Source organism: Malaya genurostris, chromosome 3 (assembly GCF_030247185.1).
Source record: "Malaya genurostris strain Urasoe2022 chromosome 3, Malgen_1.1, whole genome shotgun sequence".
Lineage (NCBI taxonomy): Eukaryota > Metazoa > Arthropoda > Insecta > Diptera > Culicidae > Malaya > Malaya genurostris.
In genome coordinates, this window is record NC_080572.1 from 237,297,619 (window position 1) to 237,323,052 (window position 25,434).

Consider the following 25,434-nt stretch of genomic DNA (forward strand, 5'->3'; position numbering starts at 1 on the left):
TGTGAAAATCGGTTCAAGCATCGCTGAGAAGTCGAAGTGTCTATGGTTTTAAGTTTTTTCATCACTTCTGGTGCTTCCGGAACAGGAAACTAACAGGTTTTGTAAACTAGAAGAATTTATCAGACAATTTTTAACTTATCACGCTTTAGCTGCATAACCGGAAGTCGGATCCGGTTAAGGATCAAGAGTAAACTATGTTAACTTGTGCTGGTAATTTGTGTATTACGTACATTTTATTTGGTACGTATGTCATAGATCCATGTATTCATATATGCAGTGCAATCAGTTTATCAAAGTTGGTTTGCACGATTGAGTCTTTGTTAACATTAATTTATTCTCAAATGAATGCCTGACTTTTTGGATGAAATATCAGTTTTGATCAATTTTTCACCAACGTTTGATGGAAAATAGCTTACGATTTATGAATGTAGATTTTCATTCCCTAATAAAAAAATTAGGAACACTGCTTCAATGCATTTGTATTAGATTGCGCTACACAAAATTAACAAAACTAAATGTTTTCTGTTACAAAAGCAGTTTCCGGAAAAATAAAAAGTTTTACGACAACATTCCATATCCATTGCCTTTCGCGTGTTAAATTTAGAGGTTCCTATTTTGCGGGTTCGCGGGTCGTATGTTCGAGCCCCGACCTGGAAGGATTCTTAGTGTCAGTAGGATCCACAGTACTAGCCATGCAATGATTCTGTACACTAAGAATCGGCTGCGAAGTCTGTTGAAACAGAAAGGCCAAATTCCACAAAAGGAATGTAATGCCAAGACTATGCTTTTTAATTTTGCGGGTTTACTTATAGAAAGTACGTAAGTCTTTATTTCCCAATAATTTCTGCAATAGTAAATCCATTTAAGAATGTGTTTGTTGTTAATCAAATTTGTTAGTAGAAGTAAGCTGAAACTGAAATAAATTTTCTCGAGCAGTTTTAAGGAAAACGAAAGAGTTTTAGACTAAGATTTTCGCTTTTCTTGAATTGCAATTTCAAGCAGAATGAACTGATTGGTTTATTTTTCAACCATATGGAAGATTTATTGATTAAAATCAGGAAAAGAAGCGCCGGAATTTGTTTTTACGCACACATAGTTGACATTACTCGTGCGCTGCAAAGAGACTTGCTCCATAAAATGATCTAAAAAATTGTTAGGAAACTAAAAGATCTTTCATTTAAATCTTAGTTTGTGAAAAAAGGTTTCGGACGGTTTCCGATAAAATTGAGCGCACATTTTATCTTTAATTTTCACATAATACCATGTAACACCGGAACCGGAAGTCGGGTCCAAATAAAATTCAACCGCAGGCTATAGTACCATAAGACCTTTTATTTTAAGCTAAGTTTGTGAAAATCGGTTTAGCCATTTCTGAAAAAAATTACACACGTACAGACATTTGCGCAGTTCGTCGAACTGAGCCGAATGGTACATGACAATCGGCTCCAGGGCCCCGGATAAAAGTCGGTTTGCATAGCTATTGCATAGCCTTTCTATATGAGAAAGGCAAACACTTTTCATTGAATATTGAATGAGAACTACAAAGTTTACTTGGACATACATTAGCATAACCTATTCAATTTTAAACTGTTATGATCCAAATTAATAGATTTTTAAATTTAAAAATACACACTCTGATATTTCATTCCGGAACCGGAGGTGAGATCCGAACAAAGGTCTATTTTTATAAATGTGAACTCTTTTATTTGAGTCCAAGTCTGTGAAAATCGAAGAAGTAAGAGGAGTTTTGTTTTTGAGTTTTCAACCACTATTTCCGGTACTTCCGGAACCCATTTTTACTTTTCTTTACGTTTCGTCTTAGACTCGACAGTGCAGAGTAGTTCAAATTGAACTGCTAAGCAGACATAAAGTTAATGTTGTTTGCAAAACACTCAATGATGCCAATTGAAAAAGTGTTTTGCAAATAACATTAACTTTACGTCTGCTTAGCGGTTGAAATTGAACTGTTTATGTTTGCACTAAGCAGTTCAATTTGAACTGCTCGGCACTGACGAATCTAAGACGAAACGTACAGAAAAGTAACCATATCTGCCTGATTGAAGAATTACACGGCTATTTTAATGTACTTGGTTTGATTTTTCCGTATCTTGTATGAAAACACGCTCCTGAAAATGAATTTTTTATACTTATCAGCCTGTAATTCCAGAACCGGAAGTGGTTTGCGAATGAGATTTGGTAGAATTATATGTGGTTGCAAGACCTTTCACTTGAACCTTGTGAAATCCGGCAGTCCGATCCGGGTAAAGTTCAATAAAAACCTAAGGGACCAAGAGACCTTCCATTTGAATCTAAGTTTGTGAAAATCGGTCCAATCATCTCCAAGCAAATCGAGTGCACATTTTTGTTACATACACACACACAAGTTTCTTTAAAGATGATTTGCGAAAACTCACAAGGTCCGAGAAGAACTAGTGTTTGATGGACAGAGAAGATGTTTGGATATAAGGTATCGGTCGGGTGACGGCCAGGATGTAGACCATGTTCGATGTACGCGCTATTGTGTCTGACTGGCGTTTTAGAGCGACTAAAACAAGATTCAGAGTGGCGAAATGGTAGCGCGTATGCACGGAATGCATAAGAACGCAGGTTCGAGTCCTGTCTCTGAGCGTATTTTTTTCCCAAAATTCATCTTTTCTGTTAGTTTTTCATTCATTTGGCTTCTCCAATATATGTTTCCGCTCAGTCATTGCAAAAACTAATTACATTTACTTAAGGCTTCATGAAGAAACTACGAACTTTTGATTTTACTCTGGTAATTAGGGCAATTAGGGTTCGAAATTTTTCTATAGTTGTAGCTAGTTATTCATATTGCAAGAGGTCTCTCTTCACAAGAGCCCTATACCGCTCGATAGGTCGCCACTCCGGGCAGTCAGGATTTGCCATTTTCGGTACAACATGGACTCCATTCACTTTACATCATTCAAAAACATCTTTGGCGTAGTGGTAAAATGCCAAATCAGTTCAGAATAGCGAGGGAGCGTCATGGCTGCATGGAGATGGTAACAATCGCTTCATTATGCATTCATCACGGTATGTCTTTTTGTTTATTGTTCGGTAGTGATGAAGTTTTGGTTTGCTGGACCACAGCTGGATTTTGCCTGCCAAAACAAATATTTTTTTCGGAAACTTGGTCTTTTTCTTCGTCTTGAAAGGCTCGTCTACGCAGTTCCGTTGCATGACAGTACAAAAAGATGTTTCGGGAAGCTGCTGTAAGTTTTCTAGCATATAAGTTTCATCGCTCACACTGGAAGCTAATAGACATTGGTTTGAATATAGATCACACATTGAAAGAAAATGTTAGTCATGAAATGGTCTTAGGAAGCTTTACTGACATCGATACAGAAATCAGAACTAAAAAAACGTGTTTAATCCACCAGCAGTGAGATGATACCTATTTTTATCAATCCGCATGTGTTTTTTGCATGAATATTCTTCGGTGTTTAAGTTTTCATGACATTATTTTAATGACCCTCGTTTTAAGCGACAATTTGAGATTTTAATCACTCATTACTCTGTAATGTCGAAACTGCAAATCGGATCGAATTTGAATCTAGAAGTGTGATAATCGATTAAACATGCCATGATATGTAAGTTCCACTCTAGAGTTTACGGTAATTTAAGGTACTTCCAGAGCCGGTATTCAGGAACCAGCATAACCCAAACCGATTCGTATGGCCATATGACGAAGAAATTACAACAGTTTTGAGTTCAACTTTGAAGCTTTTCGGGATTGTCATCTTCTATATCGGTTTGAATTTTAAAAATTCATCATCATGTAATTCGAGAACCGGAAGTCATAATTGGATAAAATAATTAATTTTTGTATATAAGTTTGTTTTAATTAAAATTTTTGTTTCTGAAATTTGATTAGGCTTTTTTTGAGAAAACGATTGAGCTTTGAGAAACGATTTTATACTGGAACCGGAATTCTAAAAGCGGTATGGCCGAAGTCAGATAAATTCACCTGAGTAGCTGTACACTTTACATTTGTTTCAAAACATTTGAAAATCAGTTAAGACATCTTTGAGAGATCATAGCACGAATTAAATTTTTAGGTGCCTTCTGATCGACAACTGAATACCACTAAAACTGAAAAAAGTTAATTTTTTTATCGACTATCCAAATCTGCTAACCCGATAAACCTGATTAAATTATGTGGAATAGACATTTTTATACAATCCCCGAAACCGGAAGTTGGATCTGACTGAAAAGCAAGATGTTTTATAGAACTTTGAAACTTTTCATTTGAATCTTAGATGATTCTTAGATTTCATTTGCATCTTAGATCGGTTCAGCCATCTTCAAGAAAAATGAGTTACACAATTTTGATTTCGTTTCACATATCATCCTGTAGTTCCGAAACCAGAGGTCGGAACCAAACATAATGCAGGAACTTTGTTTGGGAGCATACGACTTTTCGTATGAATCTGAATTTGTAGAAAAGAAATTTTCCGAGAAAATTAATTGAAGTTATTTGTCACACACGCATTTGCTGATCTCGACGAACTGATTCGAATGGTATATGGATGTTATGTTGTTCCAGCATTTATTGCTGTAAGTAGTTTAAAACAAAATAATTAAAAAAAATTCTGCCATCATCTGGTTTATATATGTCATATTCGAACGATTATGTTGCCAAAAACGAGCCGTGCCAAAATCGGTCCGAGGCTAAATGTCACGAAAAAGAATGCTGTACACAATCCTTTTGGTTCTTAGAAACAATTGTATGTAACAGTATAAAAAATCGTGTTTTCCGTTGCTCCCAAGCATTTCTTTGTCATACAGCGCTCAAAACTCCTACTGCTGGAATAGGGGGAAAAGTCGCTTACAGAAAAATTTCGATATCTCCGTTAAAAATGGACGGATTTTAACAATCTATGGCTTGTTGGATAGGTATTACCGTGCGGAATCTAAGTCTGAAAACATATTCTGTTTTCAAGGTCAATTGTGACAGATACTGTCAAAAAACTGAAAATTTTGACATAAAACTTCGTATAACTCAAAAAGTAAACATCCGATCTCAAAACCATTCAATAGCGTTTTGGGTGACGGGGAGACCTTTCATTTGCGACTAGTTTGATGAAAATCGGTCCAGCCATCTCTGAGATCTCGACCTCTTAGTTGACAACACACATACGGACACACACACATACACACACACACACACACACACACACACACACACACACACACACACACAGACATTTGCTCAGTTCGTCGAGCTGAATCGATTGGTATATGTCATTCGGCCCTCCGGGCCTCGGAAAAATTTTCGAAAGTTTGAGCGAATTCTATACCTATTTTTTATATATATAAAAATAGGTAAAAAGTTATTTCCATTGACTCAAAATAAACGAAAATGACGAAAAATAAATGTCACTCTCAGCTGCGCTTGCAAATGATGAGAACCAGATCCATGACTAGACAACGACATAAGCGGAACAGTAATTTCAGTAAGTAAGTTGTTCTTTCTTTCGTTTGCCCTTTCAGCCATTTTCGGTTTTCAGAGAAAATCTCATAGTATGCAGTGTCGATACTCAACCGATGCTTTGAGAATCGATAATGACAGAATACGATTCACAATGACTTTTACTTAGTGGTGTTCGAATTTGTAGTAGTTTAGGTTTGGAGCTTCTGGGGTGCAATTACTTCAATTTATTATATTTTAGACACTCTTTATAACCAAATGTCACAGATTTTCTTTATATCGATGAAAGCATGAGAATTGAAGTTCTACTGATTCTCCTTGCAAACGTTAGTTTGGTTTCATCTTGTCATAGTGGAACGACTGACTCTCTTATTTTTGCAATGAGAGACGAAAATGCTTCGTCTCTCTTCGTTTGTTTTGGATACAATCATTTACGAATAAGACAGGAAAACACGAAAATGAAGTGGCTGGATTGGACTCTTTCATCGAGAATGCGTGACAATTTTAAGCTCTGACAGCAATAGCTCATTTGAATCATTTCATAATTGAAGCTAGGAATTTTTCAGTCACCATAGTTCAAACTAAATGCAATCCTCCTTTCATCGACCACAATCATTAGCTGCACATTCGTTTGAAGAGTGTACTTTCTTCTATCAGTAAACTTTTTGAAAAAATTATCTTGTTGAGAATGATGTCTCATATAAATGAAAAATTCATTTTTTTTACCAGAGCAGTTTGGATTTCGTCATGAACATTCAACTACTCACCAACTTGTCAGAGTAACGAACATGATAAAAGCAAATAAATCTTCTGGGTTATCCACTGGAAATGCTCTTCTAGGTTTAATAGCAAAAATGTCTGATTTCCAGTTTCCTATTTATTTGATCAAAATGATTCAAAATTATTTAACTGATCGTACTCTTCAGGTTAGCTATCAGAATTGTAAATCTGAATTGCTACCCGTACGAGCCGGTGCTCCGCAGGGTTCGAGCGTAGCTCCAATCTTGTATAATATTTTCACTTCTGATCTTCCAAATCTACCCGTTGGTTGTCAGAAATCGCTATTCTGCGACGACACAAGTCTGTTAGCCACAGGTAGAAATCTAAGAATGATCTGCAGTCGCCTACAAAGAAGTTTAAATATTTTCAGTGATTATCTGTCAAAATGGAAAATTAAACCAAATGCATCAAATACGCAATTAATTATCTTTCCTCATAAGCCAAGGGCTCCTTTTCCTAAACCAAACAATAATCAAGTTATCAAATTGAATGGCTTGGAATTGACATGGTCTGTTTAAGCAAAATATTTAGGTTTAATGTATGAATAAAAATCTCGCTTTCAAGGATCAGATCGAAGGAATCCAAAAGCAAAGAGTAAAACAAAGTCTTGGCATTACATTTCTTTTGTGGAATTTGGCCTTTTTTTCATTCGATTCATATACACTTAGAAGAAATCCTGTAGATGTAAAATCTTATTAGATGCACATAAATGGAGCCGTCGCAGTACACTCAAATTTGCGTGTGAGAACATTCAATACTGTGTCTAAAATTCCATGACATGAAATTCATTGAAAAAAAAGAATACTGATTGCCACCACCGCGCGACTTGAGCCGAGAATAATTGGATCACAAAGTACGCCTGTTAATCGACTGAGCCACAGAAGCACACACCTGCATGGCTGGAGAAATGTGCATTTAAATGCATACAGACGCACCTGCTAGCATAATGCAAGTTACAGTCGAAACCAGTAAAATTCATGCTTATCAAACATTAAATTATTACAAATTAAATTTTCTGCTATTTAATAAATTGGGTCTATATAACTTACATCGTATGAGGGATTGAGTCAACTGTAAAATTCATTTTTGTTTTGGTGTTTAGCGTACCCAACCCGGGAATGTGTAAGCAATGTGTAATAAATATAGTAAATGTTGATATCCTCTTATAAACCAAAATTCTAAGCACTGTCTCAAGCACAAATTATAAATTTACAAACATATTTTCAGACCAGCCTTGCCTTATGTGGTAACAATTTGGTCAAGTTGTTGTTCCACCAGGAAGAAAACGATTTAAAGAGTTAAATTCTGAAAATTATTTTAAAGCGTCCTCCCTGGTGGAGTACAAATAAGTTACACAGACTCACAAATACAGAACCATTAGATGTAATGTCACATAATATAGACTGTCCCAGAAAGTACGGACGCACTTCGATTTCGCTGTAAATAATTCACAAGTGTTAGATATTCAAATTCTATTCGATATACTGATAATATTAGACTACAACAACAGAATATTATTCTCAACATTTGCTACTTGGCCATTGTAGACTAGCTGGCGCACCTTCTTGCGAACGTTCCTCATTGAATTCCGTACAGACTTCTTGGTGACAAGTTCTGAAACTTTTTCCCAATCTTTTTCGAACTGTTGAATGGTTTCGGCTGCCGAGACATGTTTCCTAAGATGTGCCTTCGTTAATGCCCAAAATTCCTCAATTGGTCGAAGTTGTGGGAAATTCGGTGGATTCATGTCTTTTGGGACGAAAGTGACATTTTTGGTAGTATACCATTCTACCGTTGATTTCGAATAGTGGCAAGAAACAAGATCTAGCCAAAAGACAACACGATCCTTGTGGCTTCGAATCTTGAGTAGAAGTCGTTTTTGTAAACATTCCTTGATGTATATTTCGCTGTTCATTGAAGCAGTGGTGATAAAGGGTTTCGAAATCTTACCGCAGTTACAAATTGCTTGCCAGACCATAGCTTTCTTACCAAATTTTTCGACTTCAATCGATGTCTCGGACTGGTTTAACACTTGCCCTTCTCGCACCGTATAATAGTGTGGTCCCGGCAAGGATTTGTAATCGAGTTTCACGTAGGTTTCGTCGTCCATGATTATGCAGCTCAAATTCCAGCAAGAATCGTATTGTACAGATTTCGAACCCTCGGCCTGATTGATGGTTCTTGTATCGGACAACGTTTTGGTTGTTTCTGCTTCTTATAGGTTCAAAGATTCAAACGCTCTTTAGCACGAAGAACATTTGACTTCGAAGTGCCCACTTTTTTAGCCACATTCCGAACTGAAACCTCCTTCTTTAGCTCGAACGCCTTCAGTATACGTTTATCCAACTGAGGGTTAGCAGGACCTTTTTGTCGACCCGTTTTCGGTTTATCCTCAAAGGTGTTATCCTCACCGAACTTCCTGATTGCATTTGCTTTTTTTTTCACTTACTCCTTCCATTTTTGCTATCTTTCTCAGTGACAGTCCGCGTTCTGTTCACCATTTGTACACAATTTTTCAACTTTGTTCTGCTGAAAGTCCACGAATTTCGAAACAAACTAATGAAAACGTATAAACAATTGCACAAATGGTTAGAGAAGAGTGTAAACAACAGGACGCAGCCATAAAAATTGACAGATTCTGAACCATTGCGAAATGGCAGCGGTTTTTGGTTGCGTCCACACTTTCTTGGACAGTCTTTATGATAAGCAAATTTCGACAATTTTTGCAATCTTTCACTGAATTGATTCGCTTTTTTTGTTAGTTAATATGCATGGAAATAAGTTATTTTTGTACCATTACACATTACAAGTAGGTTTACAATTTTCCCTACAAAAAATAACACCGAATTGCAGAAGCAAATGATGACCATTAGGAAAAACAACTTAAATCTAAACAATTAAAATACAATTCATTTTGCGATAGAAAATAATATTTAACAGAAATTTTGAAGAAATGTTAATTTTATTCTACATCATTTTTTGATGCTCTTTAAACTATTGTACTATAATAAAATTCACTAGCAATTTAATATTCTACTGAAAAGCGTTGAGAAATTCCAACCAACAAGATTTCGTCTCAGTATCAGCGAAATGTTGATCGATAAACTCGGTACTCTGCCGAAAAAAAAAGAACCGAAAAATAAATCAAGAACTATGATTTCACTCGTCGCTCGGTACTCGCTTTAATGGCTGAAAAACTCGAACGGAAACCAAAGGATCTCGCCCATAAGAATACTTCCTTTCCTATTATTGGTGTGACGAGGAATGACATAATCAGAATAGAATAAAAAGGAAATGAAAATGAATGGAATTCTTTTCGATCCTCCCTTGCTGCTGTTATCAGGATAGGAAGGCCAGGGAGGATTCCAAAGGAAGCACCATTACTCCTGTGTTTCATCTAAGCCAAGTTTAGATTCGTCCAAGTCGGTACAAAGCGAAACTTTACGACTGCCGAAAGTGCTGGCTACGCTCCTGACCAGCACCCGGCCTTGATCCTCGAGACGCAGTAAGTGACGGAGGGACATTCCAATGGCGCTGCTTGGTGTGTGTGGGGGGGAAATTCTCCCAAGTGTCTAACCAAGAGCAAGCCAAAAATAAAGGGAGAAAAGACCGACCCGATGTCGACCGTTTTCAATTATTAAAGAGCCAGTCGCATCATAAAACTGTCACCACTGTGTCTAACCAGCAGAAACAGAAAGCGGTGGGCAACTTTTAGCACGAGAAAGTATTCGTACTGGTCAGCTCGAGGCGATTTCTGCAGAACAGGATCAGGATCCTTGGTTCGGTTCGGTTCGGTGATGGAAAAATGGAAGGAAGCTGCAGGCTGAGATGGACACGGGAGACACTTTTGCGTCGAACTGCTGCATTGCAAACAATAAATGTGGCTTTCCGTCGGTAATTTAATTCATTTTAAAAATTGCTGGCATATTTGACTACTGTCCGGGCTGGTGCACTGTTTGATTTTATTCTGGGCTGCCGGCAAAATGGATGGAATTCTGGTCGTCGAATGGTTGAACTCGATTCCATGCGATCAAAGAAGTGAATTGTTGTTCAACTCGACAAAGAATTGATTAAAACAATTAACTTTTACTTATAATAACTGAAGCAACATTTGACTGATTCGTTCCGGAAAATCCACCGTCTACGGACAAGGCTAGGCTAGAACCTCTCCCTGTCCAACCCTACGCAAAAGACCTAATTTCCAATTTGCAAAGCGTCATCAACAACTCAACTCGAGAGCTCATCGTCAACAGAATGCCAAACTTTGTCCAAGCTGAAATATTCATGTTCTTCAACAAATTGAAAAGTGACACTGCTCAAACAGGGAACTGACGGTGTGGGAAGAAAAAAGTCGAAAAATGCAAATAACATGCTCATTTTTTTTCGGGGAGATTTTCCCAGCAAAACACGCGACCCGGTCCTTGCCGGCAACAAACGGTGACTAAACGGGCGCGGGGCGGGGCTTGCTGTTGGCGGCACAGAGTTCGGTCCTATCTGTCTCGTCTGTAGTCTGAAGTCAGTGGCATAATTAAATTTCATTCGTTTTCCTCGGATCCTCGCCACCGGTCTCTTATCCTGGTTGGGGAAGGGTGGTGTACTTTTTTTTTATTTTTGCACTCAGCAAAACTTGCGGGAGTTGTTGGGTTTTGCATGTAAACCACACGGTCGGCCTTCCCCCTCCCCCCTCATCTACCCCGGGCCATTCGCAGGATCGGCAGGATCTGGAGAAGCAACAAGTGAAAAAGAGTGCCGACGCTGACGAATGATGCACTGCGAACCAGCGATACCAGCAGATATGAAGCAACGGTGATGAATGCTTTCAAACTATGGAAAATTTAATATAGTTAATAATTGGTTGGAAAGGAAAACTGAGCGGAGGCTATTACTTACTGCACCATGGTTTGTTTTGTTGAAGCAATGCGTTATTCGGTTACCGCCGCAGCTGAGACGGTTGAAAAATAATTAATTGCATTTTATGACTAGCAGGAGCTACTACAAAACACACTCAAAATTAGCTTCTTCTTTTTTCTTTCGAATTATGATGTAAGCCTGATAACATGGTCTACATGTTCGCTTGGAAAACATTAATAAATGGAATTCAAATTTATTGTACTTTCAGTAATCACATTTTCAGATAAAAACTACAATGGATAGGGCAGTTTTCTTATTCTTCTAACTGTTGACGTAGGACAGAAGAACTTTTATGCTTCACATAATAAATAATAATTTCTAACAATTGAATGATAATTTCCTAAAAATTTAGAATTCCCTGAAAAGGGCCGTTTTGTTAATTAGTTTCAGTGATGAGAAACGCTCAAAGGTTTTTTGGTCGAATTCCCATTTTCGTTACAATAATATTGGCCCTTCCTCTCCAAGGGATAAACTCTACAGCTTTGTGACATTCAGGCTTTTTACAGTAATTTCACTTGAATTTCCAATAGAGATAAATGAAGCAAAAACTTCCGAATCCAACAAGATTAAACGAAAGACAACCCGTTATTTTTATAACATTGGGCTATCGAAATAGAGACAACAACTCCCATGTTAATACCCAGAAGGAGAATAGAATGTATACATGATTGAGGGAAGAAAGGCTAGATTAGTGCAATTGACAAACGATTTGTTTTTCTAAAGCATTTATATATCGAAATAATGCTAAAAAGATAGCATTGAAATTTGAATCATCTTTATAATTAAATTCTACCTTAATTAATTGGGCAAAGTATGCTACACCTCAAGTCGTGATCAATTGCGAGCAGTTTGCTTAAAGAAATCGAAAACGGGCCCGGGTTGGCGGTTCAATGCATAGGGCGCTGATCTTACAAGCCAGTTGTCTTATGTTCGAGCCCCGACCTGGAAGGATTCTTAGTGTCAGTAGGATCCATAGTATTAGCCATGCAATCGGCAGCGAAGTCTGTTGAAAAATTTCCAAATTCCATAAAAGGAATGTAATGCCAAGACTTTGCTTTTACTTAAAGAAATGATAACTAACAAATACTCGTAGACAGGGTTGCGGACATGAAACAGCAGACAGTCAAACCGCATATACGGCAGCAGTCCGCCGACTGTACTTCGCCGTGACTGTAGAAATGGAAAATGTCAGAGGTCTCATGACATTTTCTCTCGTGCATGTCGCTGTTTGCTCTCATCGGTAGCTGTTCTACTCTTTTCAATTTGAGAATCGCTAGCCACAATGAACAGCAGCTCCTTCCAAATTCAACAACTTTCGAGAGACAGTCGGCCAACAAGGCTCAACTTTTAAATTCGTTTTATGTCGATTCTCGTGAAGCTTGGCTCCTCAATGCAGATGGTTTTTTTTCTGTTTCCTTCTCTTTTTTATTTCTGTGCACTCCCGTGGGAAGGAAGTGATTCAATGCGAAAATGAAGAGTAAATAACTCACTAAATTTCTGTTTGTTTCTTTGCCAGTTACTACCCATATCCAAGATAAAAACAAACATAGAAAACACTTAACTCTTCCAGTTTTTCGATCACCTTTTTTTTTTCTTTTCAATTTTTTTTTGTTTGGTGGTTTACCTACTTACGTTTCTACCTACTTACGTTTGTATAAAAGGAACTTCACTGCAGCATTCTTTCAATAAACTTATAAAACCGATACACTGAGGAAGGATGTAAATAACATTCCGAAATACGTACCTGTATTACAACGTTTGATACACTTTCGGAAAAACAGTGACTTCGTGAGAGTGTAATGACGTGACATAGTGGAATTCAACGGTACAACAACAATACTATTAGTGAGTAAAAATAACTGCTTTGACTTCCAGAATTTGGATGGTGGGTTTGTTTTGGCAGTTTATTTTCAGCTGGTTGATTTACTTCAATGCACTTTTTCGATTAAACGCCGCTTAGCATATAAACTAGAGTTGTAGAAGTAACAGGAGCGCAAGATTTGATGACTCTGCGGTAAGATTTCTTGTCTTTGCATCATACCAGAAAGGCAAAAGCTGCGCTCCTGATACTTCGTGTATAAAATTTTAGTAAATAGTCAAATTAATCGTCTGCATGAATAACTTTATGATTAAATTTTTACCATGCAAATTATTGTCATTATAAATACTATGTTATGAAGCCTGGTCAAGTTCATGTGTGATTTTTATTTCAATTTTCAAAGCAGATATAAATAGCATGAAAATATATTTACGCATGAGAATTACTTAGCACTGCTCAAAACTACTGTTGAACCGGTAATGAAAACACCGCCGTTGGCACTCAATTTATCGGTCACAGAGGACATGACAGTTCAGTTATGAAAATGTCATGACATTTCGAGCTAGTGACATTCTCCCCAAGTAGCACACGTTATTACACTTCAATGACAGTAACTTATATGACACAAATTCATGGAACAAGTTGAAGACTTTGCAACGTGCATTATAACTGCTATGTAACCTGAAAAGCGTAAGAGGCGGAGCTTGTGCGACTTAGCAAGGGTTGCCAAACTACTTATCAGTAAAGAATATTTGATTTGGTGGATCAAATCACCTCACATTAGTCACAATGAAACAGAAAACATAAGTTTGTGTCAAGTTACAATTTGTTGATACTTTTCCCATTCAACATTTACGACCAAAAATTGACATCCGATAATGAGAGTTAAAATATAGAATTCAATATTCTTTAAACTCACTATATCTACTCCAAATCTAAGTGCTATTCGATATTTATGGTGAAGTTGATCATTGTACTTATTGAAAACGTGACATACAAAATAATATTCATATTTTTATTCCCATCATATGAAATTTAAAGCTAAAAAGTCGAAATTTGTTCAGTTAGAACTTTTTTGTGATTAATATCAGTTTTTCATATACCAAAGTTAAAACAGTTGACCAATCGCAATAATTAAACATTGCACTTTTTTCAAATTTAATGAATATTCCATTCCCTGGTCATAATGGTAGCCATTGGCGTAAATTTTTCCATGCATACACTGCCGTGACAAAGTGTAGAAATATTCTCTCTTTGGTAGTGCGAATGTACTTCGAAAAACGAAACAAGTTTGCTTCGCACATGTACCGGCAAAAAATCTTTGTTGCATCACGACGAATACGGTAACCGATATGAAATCATTACTTAACTTTGTCTTATAGTGTGTCACTTTTTCATTGTCGCATTTTGTTACGGTGACCAGTTGGCGACTCAAAACAGTCAATAATGCGAGCACGTCGTAAAAGTTAGATTTCCGAAAAGTTACGTTGGAACTTATTGTAACTTAGTATGAAGAGATGTCAATTCGTAACATTATTTTGACTCCATTGTCACTATCATAATACGACTTGTTTCGTCGTGTTTGTCATGCGACCATTATGCAGCGTCTGTTTTGTTTTTATTTTTTATGAGAAAGTGACATGTGCTACTTGGGTCGTAACCCGTGATCGAAAATGAACAAAGCAGCTACTTAACCGAAGGCATAGATCACATTCTCTACTACTGCACTCAATTTGATCAAATCAGAACCACTTTCCCTGGATTACACAATAAAAAAAAAACTTGCAGAAATTCTAACTGAAAAAAATCGTAGCGAATATCTGGAAATAGTTAGGTATCTAAAAACAATCAATAAACATGTTTGAGAAAAAAAGATAAAAATGAAAAATAATGCAATGCCAACTAGATTACAGCCGCTATAAAATTTAAAAAGTACACCATAAACACTATAGCATTGGTTCGATACGATTGATTAAGCACCGCAATGAAAATATACTGAGCTGAGAGAGAGAGAAAAATAAGCAGCTACTTATCATAAAGCGAACGCTGTGGCTTTGACTACTGCGAGAGAGTGCGACAAAAATAACTGCTCTCAATATTGCTGTCGTGGCTCTCATGATTGCGCTCAAATAAAAATTCACGTTCGATTCACTTGAAAAATCACGTAGAATGGTTCCAAATGTCAAATTGAATATTGTACGTGACGAATATGAATGTTATACGAACATCCTCTGAAATGAATAGAGTCATCACATAAGGTTTACGTGAATTGACCAAATGTCAAACAATCTACGTGAATTTCCAGTGTGAAAAACTCGATTTTGAAAATGGCGAACAGTGGCCCTCAAAGTGTTAGTAGTGCGAATATTTGCGAGAAATGTTATTTATTTGCAATTTTTTACTACATCGATCGGTTCATTCCAGTATGGAAGTTTCCATGTGTTCGACTGGACCGGGTGCCTGCGTGAGTCCGGAAGTTTGCCCGTTCCAGTCGAATGCTTCAAACAGGTCGTTGGTCCACCGAAAACCGAGTTCAAAATCGGTATGAAGCTAGAGACGCTGGAACCATGTGCATCGGTAGTGTTGTGGGAGTTCTCGGATCTCGACTTCGGCTTCGGTTGGATGGCAGTGACAACAACAACGATTTCTGGAGGCTTGTCTATTTGAGATGCCACGACGTTATTAGTTGCTTTTCGAGCCATTGAAATTATATGCTGATTTTGTGAAATAAATGTTTTATTTTTCATGGTATTTTTCATTTCGTAGATTTATATGAAAATCTGAAATCTCCCTTTTGACTTCAACCAATATATAAAATAGTAATTCTCTGCTATCTAAATTTGATATGAACTGCTAGGTAAATGTGATATGAACAGTACATTACATTTTACCTATGAAACACGTAACTTTTACTGGATTATGCATTAAACAGCTTTTAAATGCCAGTCAATTAAAACCTACGTGAAAAGTAGGGTGGAAAATATTCACATAACTTTTCACGTAACTATAACATGATTATTTTTTGAGTGTGTCATTGCGTGTTGCCCACTTTTGCCTAACGTAGCAGTTGCAACGAAATTATTTTGATGAAAATGAAATTTCTGGCCTTTCACTGCCAGTGTATTATTTTTTGATAGTTGTTGGACGATCATTCAATTGACTTTTGTGGTCATAATCAAATGAGATTGAATGGATTCATCGTCAATTGAATAATCATACCTAGTCATTCGAAGTGTCGCTTGCTCCGTTTCAAGAACGAATGAACCCACCTGTTTCTCTGTTTCAGCCACCGACAGCGAACAAGTTGGAATGAATAGGCATGAACATCAGCTCGATGACAGGAAATTATTTCGACCGGTACAATAAAAACAAAAGGTGACGGTTTCCATTTGAGTTCACAATCATCGCCAGCAAGTGTGAATGATATTCTTTCGAATTTTTGGTGTGCATTGAGATGTATTCCAAGGTATTAGAAATGAAGATTGGAATTGGAAAGCAATAAATTTAAGTACATTCTGTGATTCACCGTGTTTGTTTCATTTATTATCTTGAACCTACTGAATATTCACCAGGAGCTAATTTGATAGGCGCTCTATCAGTCAATTGAAAGAGATGTTTGTTATTTCGAGGGAGAAGCTGACTTAACTTGTTTAACTGGGTTTCAATTGACGGTGCAACAGACGAAGAACTGAGTGTTGTCAGTTCAATTGAATGAAATCAAATGGAATTTTACGGCACTGTTCGTAGTGACTGTCTTATGTTTGGCCACAGCAGAGATGCCAGGTAAAAATTTTAAATATCTGCAGACAGGGTCTGTAAATGTGAAAAAAAATCTGCAGTAGCAAGTATGTCTTGCTGGCAGCAATTTCTCTATAAAGTATCACACACAAAACTTACTTGGCGAGCAAAAAAAAAAAAAGGTCGCGGAAATTTCTAAAGTCTGTAAATATAGACGAAAGTCTGCGATAATTTCAAAAGTCTGCACGACAAAAAACTGTCTGCAGCACTATACCCCAAATCTGCAGATTTACAGACAAATCTGCAGACCTGGCATCTCTGGGCCACAGTTCGAAAAATGTTAAATTTTTGCATCCTTGCTTTAAGATGAATACAAACTTCCCGAAATTTTTCACCGTATTCGAAATACGCATAGAATATATTTGAAATAATTGGAATGGCTTCATATGTGAGAGAAAAATCAAAAATAGTACAGATCAAAAAATGTATTGATTCTTTTTAATATCTCGATCTATTCATATTCTCCGGTGAAAAGAACGCTATAGGGGAGATCGGGGCTGGTTGGCCGAAGGAGCAAGTAGGCCGAGGGGGCTTTTCTAAAAAGGCTACCATGCGCATTGGTGACATCTACCACTGTGAGCAAAAAGTGGTAAGACTTTTGAATTTTGTTTTGCGCGTAAATCTCATTCGTCGAAATATATTTTTTCCAGGTCGGTCAGTGACATCTGTGCCAAGTGTCACGTCAAAACGTCACGTGTTTAGTAGACGTCTGTTTTTCTGAAGTATTAAAAGTGTAATCGGCGATTTTTACAATGAGTAAAATTATTCAACTAAGATGTTTCATTAAATTTTGTGTGCGGAATCAAATTTCTGGTGCCGAAACGTTCAGAATGTTACAAAAGGCCTTCGGTGATAATTGTATGTCGCAGGGAAGTATTTGTACATTGATTGGTACAAGTTGTTCAGAAAGGATCGACAACGCGTTGACGACGTTGACCACGTACAGGACGGCCATTTATTTAATTATCGAAGTGTGGTGCACTCCGAATTCATTCCGACCGGCCAAACTGTCAACAAGGAATACTATATGAGTGTTATGTGTCATTTGCGTGAAGCTATTCGTAATAAGAGGCAACCGCCGTATTCGCATGATTTAGCTCCGTGTGACTTCTGACTATTCAGCAAACTCAAACGACCGCTCCGGGCGAAACCGTTTCGAGTCAGTTGAAGACATCAAACGTGAATCGCTATGCTTATTGATGGCTATCCCGGAAATTTACTTTAACAACTGTTTCGAGGATTGAAAAAGTGTATTTTGTCTGAAGGGGGGGAGGGGTGATATTGCTTTTAGAAGAACGAAATAGATTTGGAAGAATAAATAAAAAAAATTAAAATTATGAACAAAGTTTTACAAATTTTTGCCCACAGTAGTATAGTGGTTTTGTCGGTAAAAAGCGAATGTCGGTGAAAAAGATGATTCCGATATTTTATGGATTGAATCAAAACTTTTAACAAAGTCGCAAATTGATTCTACCCTGAACAAAACTCATTTATCTGTATAGAATCTGCTGCAGATGTAGGCCATCTTCAAACCGTTCGACCTCTCCCCCAAGGAAAGTGTGCGAACAGATTTTTTAAAACAATATAACATAAGCTAGGATAAAACTTTTGAATAACACGAAGTTCTTCATTTCAACTCATGAAGTAAATTTAGTTCATGCATTTCCAAATTTGCAAACGGTTCAAAAATCCAGGAAGGGATTCCCAAAATTCAGGAAATCCCATAAAATATGGGTCAATTATGTGTGGAACGGCCGTGTTCAGGCATCGTCGACAAATTTTGGTGCACTGAAAAACTCTACGGTTTGTCGGTTAAGTCATATTTAAGATTACATCTCCCGAACCGGGAATGTTTGGCATAATTTCCCAAATTTGATCAGAGACGTCTTGCTAGTTTTTAAATAAGTTTAAATTTATCGAATTTCTATTATTATTTTCGAGAAGTATGAGCCGATGAGAAAGGTGCAGTTACTTATAAGAATTGTCGGAACAAAATCATAATAAGATATAAATTGATCATTTTTCCACAGCTCTTCAATATATGCGGCTCGGTTCAAATAGAGAAAAGTAACATTTCAACAAAGAATGGTAAGAAACGGTTTCCGGGTTCGAAACCCATCAAAGGTAATCCATCTTCATATGTTGTTTAATAGCACTTGCAAAACTATTTTCGGTCTTTCGATTTGGCATTTGTACATTGTGTTTTATAATAACATTACTAGTGCCAGAATCAAACAATCAATCTCCGCATTATTACAGCTTTCGTATTTAGTGTTTTGTTGGTTTATAAAAGCATTACAGTCTTTAAGAGCAACTCTATATATGTATTTAAAGCATATACATGGCATTGTTTTGATGCTTATTGGTTACTTAGGCAAGTCTTTTTATGCGAATTTTCAAAGTTATTTTGTTGTCTAAGCTGTGCTAGCTAGTCTTTTCTATGAAATGCACGAAATATCGAGATCTGGAGTTATCTCGAGAGTGAGAGAGAGAGAGAGAAAGTTGAATTTGGAAAGTTTTTAGATTTTCGTAATCAAAATTATTTTTCGAAGCCGGATGTTTTGAACATACACAAAACGTCAAAATCATTTCGCCGAAAGTCGTTCCACCGAAAAATTTATATTTCGTCGAAAAAGCCATTTCTCCGAAATGGTCATTTCGATGAAAGAGTCGTTTCACCGAAAGGATTTGGATTTTTCAACTACCGTCGTACGCCGTCGAAAGGGGCGCGGTCTTCAGATTATAAACCTGTGAATTCGTCGTTTGCCCGGTCTACTCAAAACTAGGTTTCTTCACCACAACGAGGTTAGACTGCATACGAACAAAAACGATGCGGCGACGCTGCAGTAGACATTTTTTATTCTGGTTGGGTTATCAGAAATGTACCGCGAAAATTTGCTGTTAAATAAACCAAAGCAAATTCAATCACCAGAGTATTCCTTCCGAATTAAAACAGGGAAAGTAAATTATACGTTATTTCGAATCCGAAATACTTCAGATGTTCGATTTTAGGCCAACAAAACGAACATCATTTTAGATTTTTTCCTTATTCTAAATGGATTCCGAAACGTCATTGTACGATTGTACGATTCGACAAAATGACACTCTCAGTGAAATGACCCATTCGGCGCAATGGCTTTTGATGGAATAATAATCTCATAAATGTAATTATGAGACTATTTAAATGGCAAGATAAAGGCATTATCACACCGCTTACAAGCTGAACTGACAAGATTTTCCAGAAATCAAACAAAAGCAATATATCGGTATTATAACAACATTATACTTGTTCTATAATAGCACTAAATAGGTATTTATAGCATAAAAATGCTTATGCTTGTACATTTTATTTTAACTCTTTATAATCATACCGAGCTGAATCTGATGCTACGTAACTGAAATTATGGCTTAAATGCGTAACTGAAATATATGGCTTAAATGCAATGTCAAGATTACAATACGACATTTGTGTTTCAGTTGCCTTGATTTCATGCCACTTCAGTGCTATTGCTTAATGCTTATGGTTACTTGGGTGCAGCTTTTTACTCAAGAGCCCTAGAAATAATCTTTCGACAGTTCCCTCAATTATACTACATGAAAAGTTCTGGGCCTCTCGTCGAAAAGATGTGAATAGTTTCGAACCGTGTATATTTTTGTTGAGAACAAGCCTCTAGATGACCCAATACCAATATTCATGGCAATCTATCCACTAGTGTTTGATCAAGCCATGAAAAAAGACGAGTTTCGCATTCAGGCATAAAATCAACGGTGAAATTTGATGATTTGCGGTCCGGATTGGTTCACTGTTCCCCGTATTCTCCAGACCTGGCTCCCAGCGATTATTATCTATTTCCAATCCTGAAAAGGTTTCTACGGGGAAAAAAATTTTCGTCGAATGCTGAGGTCATCGCAGAAACAGAAGCCTATTTTGAAGGCCTTGACAAGTCTTTTTTTAAGGATATCAAAATGTTCGAGGACCGATGGGTCAAGTGTATCGCTCTAGATCGAAATCTCCATTTACGAACTAAACAGGGGCTCGTAAAAAGAGGTAATTCGTCAAAAAAGTTTACGTTATTTGGGATTTGGTTCGTAAAAAAAGTTTACGTTATTCGGATTTTACTTCGTAAAAAAAAGTTTTGTGTAATTAATGTGGAAACCGTGCTCCATATGGTTATTTTTTGAACGGATGTGAAGAGTAAGGTGCGAGAAAATGATGTTTGGGCTCGTTTCAAAATCCAAGATGGCGGCTTCCGGTTTATTGAGATTGCTTAAAACCCCTAACAGTATGGGTATCTTCGGAACGGAATTGATGAGTAAATGTCGGAAAACGATGTTTGACGTGGTTCTTAATTCCAAGATGGCGACTTCCGGTTTGTTGATATTCCTTGAAACCTCTTATAATATGGGTACTTTCGGAAAGAGATTGAAAAGTAGACGTCTGAAAACGATATTTGAGGTGGTTTTGAAATGCAAAACAGTGACTCCCAGTTTATTAGTATGTTTTTAAAGTTTTTGCCATTTTCCTTGAACTTGGTATTCCTTTAAAACACTATACCGGAAGTCACGTCATTGAATTTTGAAACGAGCTCAAACATCGTTTATATGTTTCAATATGTTTCGGAAATTATCGGTAAACCGGAGGATGCTATATTGGAATTCGAGACGACACGAAACATAGTTTTGCTGAATCTGTTTATTAAATACTTTCCAAGGTTTTCAAGAAATATCAATCAACCGGAAGTCGCCATCTTGGATTTCCAAAATACCTCAAACATAATTTTCCGGAATCTACTCTTTAAACCCGTTCCAATAAAACCCATATTGTAGTAGTTTCCATGGAGTCGGAAATCGCTTTCGATGTATGCCAAAACCTCTTTTTACGAAGTAGGTTCGTAGAAAAAGTCTACGTTATCAGGGATTTATTTCGTAAAAAGAGTTACGTAAAAAGAGGTAACATATAAAAAGTGTTCGTAAACGGAGGTTTGGGTGTGAACAGAAGAACAAAAAAAAGTTTTCACGGTAAAAATCAACTTTTTCTTTGTTGGAGTTTGTTTGTTGGGAGACTTCTCATTCCATGTAGCAGGAAATGTTGCCTCACCATGAAGATTAGAACAGGTTTGATTGGAAAGTATTACTCATAGGAAAATCTTTCTGGAACTTTATGAACTACGTCTCATACAAATTTTTCATCGTTCGAACCGAAAAAGGAATCGAGTCAACTCAGTATCTATTGAAACAAGTAAAGCTTAAACCGGCTAGAGTGATCTGTTTCTGCTTGAAAGAAGTGGTAGTCGAATGGTGCTCATTCCGGGTTATATAGCGGATAGGGAAAAGTTTTCTATCAATTACTATCAAATGTGTTGTTATTATTATATAATTCATTTTAACCCTCCAAAATTATGTTTGATCGAAGGCGCAACATGATGGTGAGCGTTGTCGTGATGAAACAATACGGGATTCTAAAACAGTCATCTCCTAGATGATACCTGTTTGCATAGATCACAACTGTGTTATGGAAACGACCTTAAATTAGGTCAAAATTATTCCTAAACTTTGTTATAGGCCGTATCGTTTTCGATATTTCAAGTGTACCCAAGAAATGAACGGGAACAAAAACATCGCTCAGATAACGAACTAAAATTGTCAGGATACTCCCTCGTCGATAAAGTAAAGAACATACACAAAGTTTGTAATTTGATTTCTATTTCGATCCGGAATCATTTTCCAATTCCAGTGTAAACACGTATCCGAAAACAGACTTCCGGTGATCCTATTTGCTGCTGAGATACATGTCTCCGCTCAGTCGTCAACTGGTCCGACGGTAGGGACAAACAAAACAAACCGGATACGGACCAACGCACCGAGGCTTAAAAGCTTAACGACTCGAACAACATCACACAGAAACCAGGAGCCCTATTTGATGGTTGTCACGCGGAGGGAAGGGCAATGAAAAATGTAAATTTACTCCCAAGTAGGTTAACATCCTTGAATTCTGAGAAAATCTTTCGAATACCATAAAGCAAATGAATCTCAATTTTTCCATTTCAATCATAATTTTGATTCAGAAGAGAACCTCCCCATGGTGCCTCTACGTAGCATGGCAAATGATCACAGAGAAAATCGTTTCCTCACCAAAAAAAAAACAGAATGGAACGAACTCCTCGTCGACTAATCGAACACAGGTTGCGGTTGGTAATGGGGCAGTCTCATTTGGATTCAAGAAACAATTTTCCAATTACTCAACAAGATCGTTCACTACCTGCGTGTGTTTATCTTCTCATAAGGATCCGAATCGACGTCACTTTTTTCCACTGTTTCCAGCATCGTCGGTTGGATTAAATTCTTGTTCCGTGCGGTGCGACGACGGTGGTGGAAGGGTGGTTTGAATAAAATCCCGACCGTGATTTTTCCGCTTCCCACAGACGGACTGGATTTGGTTTGGAAGCTCGGTCCGTCCCGGAAGGATCCCGCTAATGCTACACAAACACGAGCGTTCATACATTAGGTGAGTAAGGAGAGGTGAAAAAATGCGAAGAAAAACACGGAACGGACCACCCACCGCCGATGCGAGTAAACCTTCGAATGCTCAACAGGTCCTAGGTAGACAAAATACGGACCCAAATCAACAGGAACCTTTTTCGGTGGCATTTTGTGCCCCTCGTCGTGTAAGGAAAGGCTACGTAGTCTGCTGAAATTTAAGCTTGCATTAGATTTTTTTTTATCTTGAAACTTGACAAGCCATCAGATTAACACTCAAACGCTCGGGTTGGGATTTTCATCGAAATTTTTTTTCTCTAAAATCTTTAACTTCTGAAAGTAGAGAGTTGGCATCACTGGGAGTGCGATGCGGTGTCCTGGTGCTGCTCTCAAAAAAGTATAATTTCAATGTGTTGTTTGATACGTATAGTTAAAAATTCGGTTGAAATAGTTATTTTGAGTTATAGTGCAGGTGTAGCAAGTGTGTGTTTAGTAGTGAGAGAGCTATTTATTGAATAATATTGATCCGCGAAACTAAAGATGCTCAAGTGGCGGATACGGTGAATTTGTCGCCCCAAAATTCAACGATATTAACCTGTTAACCGATTGAAGCGCCGTCTGCATGTCATTGTCGGTGTTGTCGGATTTCTATGGAATGTGTGAAAGTTTACAAGTCGATCGTGTCATTCAGACTGAAGGTCTGGATTGGTCTGCAGCGGACCCATTCGCGAGTGTTTTTATTTTATTTTTTCAGTGGTCGTGTTTTATCTCCCGTTGCTGACAGCAGAACGAGCAGGAGAAAAGGGATACTGGTGAGATCGTTCCTTGGAGATATTTTATATTTTTCTAACTTATTATATTTCTCCTGAGTATCGAAAATCAGGTTTTGTTGAGATCATATTGTTTATCAAAACATATCCGGATCTCTTTCCCTCCCTACTAAAAAATCTCTTATCCCGTGATGCTCGTGGAGATACAGTGGTACCCGCGGTCTCTAGAAACAACGAGTATCGGACTAACATTCCTTCCTTTCCCTCAGTAGCACAGCCTTTGGTCGTAGCCAGCGTCGATATTGATCATTTAATAAAAAGTTAGGAGTGAGTGGGTATGTACAATGAAAATGATTTGCTTCTCCCAAGCTTCATTTTCTTGGTTCATTGTACATTTCCACTCATTCGGTCAATCACGAAGTGCAACTACGGGCGATCTACATCAGCTCAGCTCAGCTCAGCTCTAAAATCTTTAACTTCTGAAAAAAAAAATGACCGATTTTAATGCATTTGATGTCCAAAACCTGGGTATTTTTTTATTTTCTTCTGGCTTTTCCGATGGTGGTATAGTCCAAAAACGTCGGAGTTTAAAAAAAATGGAACTTCCTTGAAGGAACAGTTCTCCAGGACCATAATTCGAATTCAACGGTGAACAATTTCTAGCGGTTCTACGGTCTCAATGCTATTTTACATAGAATTTGTTTGTTGCTGAACACATTTTTATATCTATTCAAAAAAGTCTTTTCGGGTGTTTTGTGACCGGGCTCAAGTACTGCGAAACCTCCTTTTACGAACTAAACAAGGGTTCTGATATTTGGGATTTAGTTCTTGAAAAAAGTGTTCGTTAACGGAGGGTTGAGTTTAGTTTAACAAGTTCTGTCACTAGTCTCTTTGACGATTCTAACTTAGGTTGGAACATTGTATTTATCTCTCGCATGGTGTTTGAGATTATCTTTTGGATTCCTTATGTTGGTAGCTACAGATTGCTTGCGAAATCAAAATTTTTTGTCCTAATGTTTTCGACGATATGCACTGTAACTGTGATAATAATACCTACCTTTTATTCTAATTCATTTCAGACTGGTCCAATTCATCGTTTGCACATAAATGGTAAGTTCTTTTAACGTTTGATATAACGTAGCTAAGCAACTAAAAAGTAGATAGGAAACGTAATTTTTTCCAAACACTCTAAATTTTGATTGTAACGATAAAAGACGGGTGAGTGGTATAGATAAAACTGGAGGACGTTGATACAAACAAAATTGGCATGTTTCTTTCACCCTTCCGAAAACAAATAATCGTTCATATTAGTAAATTGTGTGAATTTGACAACTTTTAATTGTTTCGCTTCCAGAATTGTAACGGTGAATCAGCGTCACTTTTACCTATGAACTGGCCCAGGGGCAAGAGTTATTTGTGTGCCCCGAACT

General features: G+C 37.3%; 1 long non-coding RNA gene across 1 annotated transcript in view; it reads left to right on the top strand.

The window, feature by feature from the left end:
- Positions 1-25,434, top strand: part of LOC131434748 (uncharacterized) — a 201,404-nt gene that overhangs the window by 12,000 nt on the left and 163,970 nt on the right. Inside the window, exon 2 of the long non-coding RNA XR_009230384.1 lies at positions 25,084-25,114. This is a non-coding gene — a long non-coding RNA (uncharacterized LOC131434748). The remainder of the gene's footprint in view (positions 1-25,083; positions 25,115-25,434) is intronic.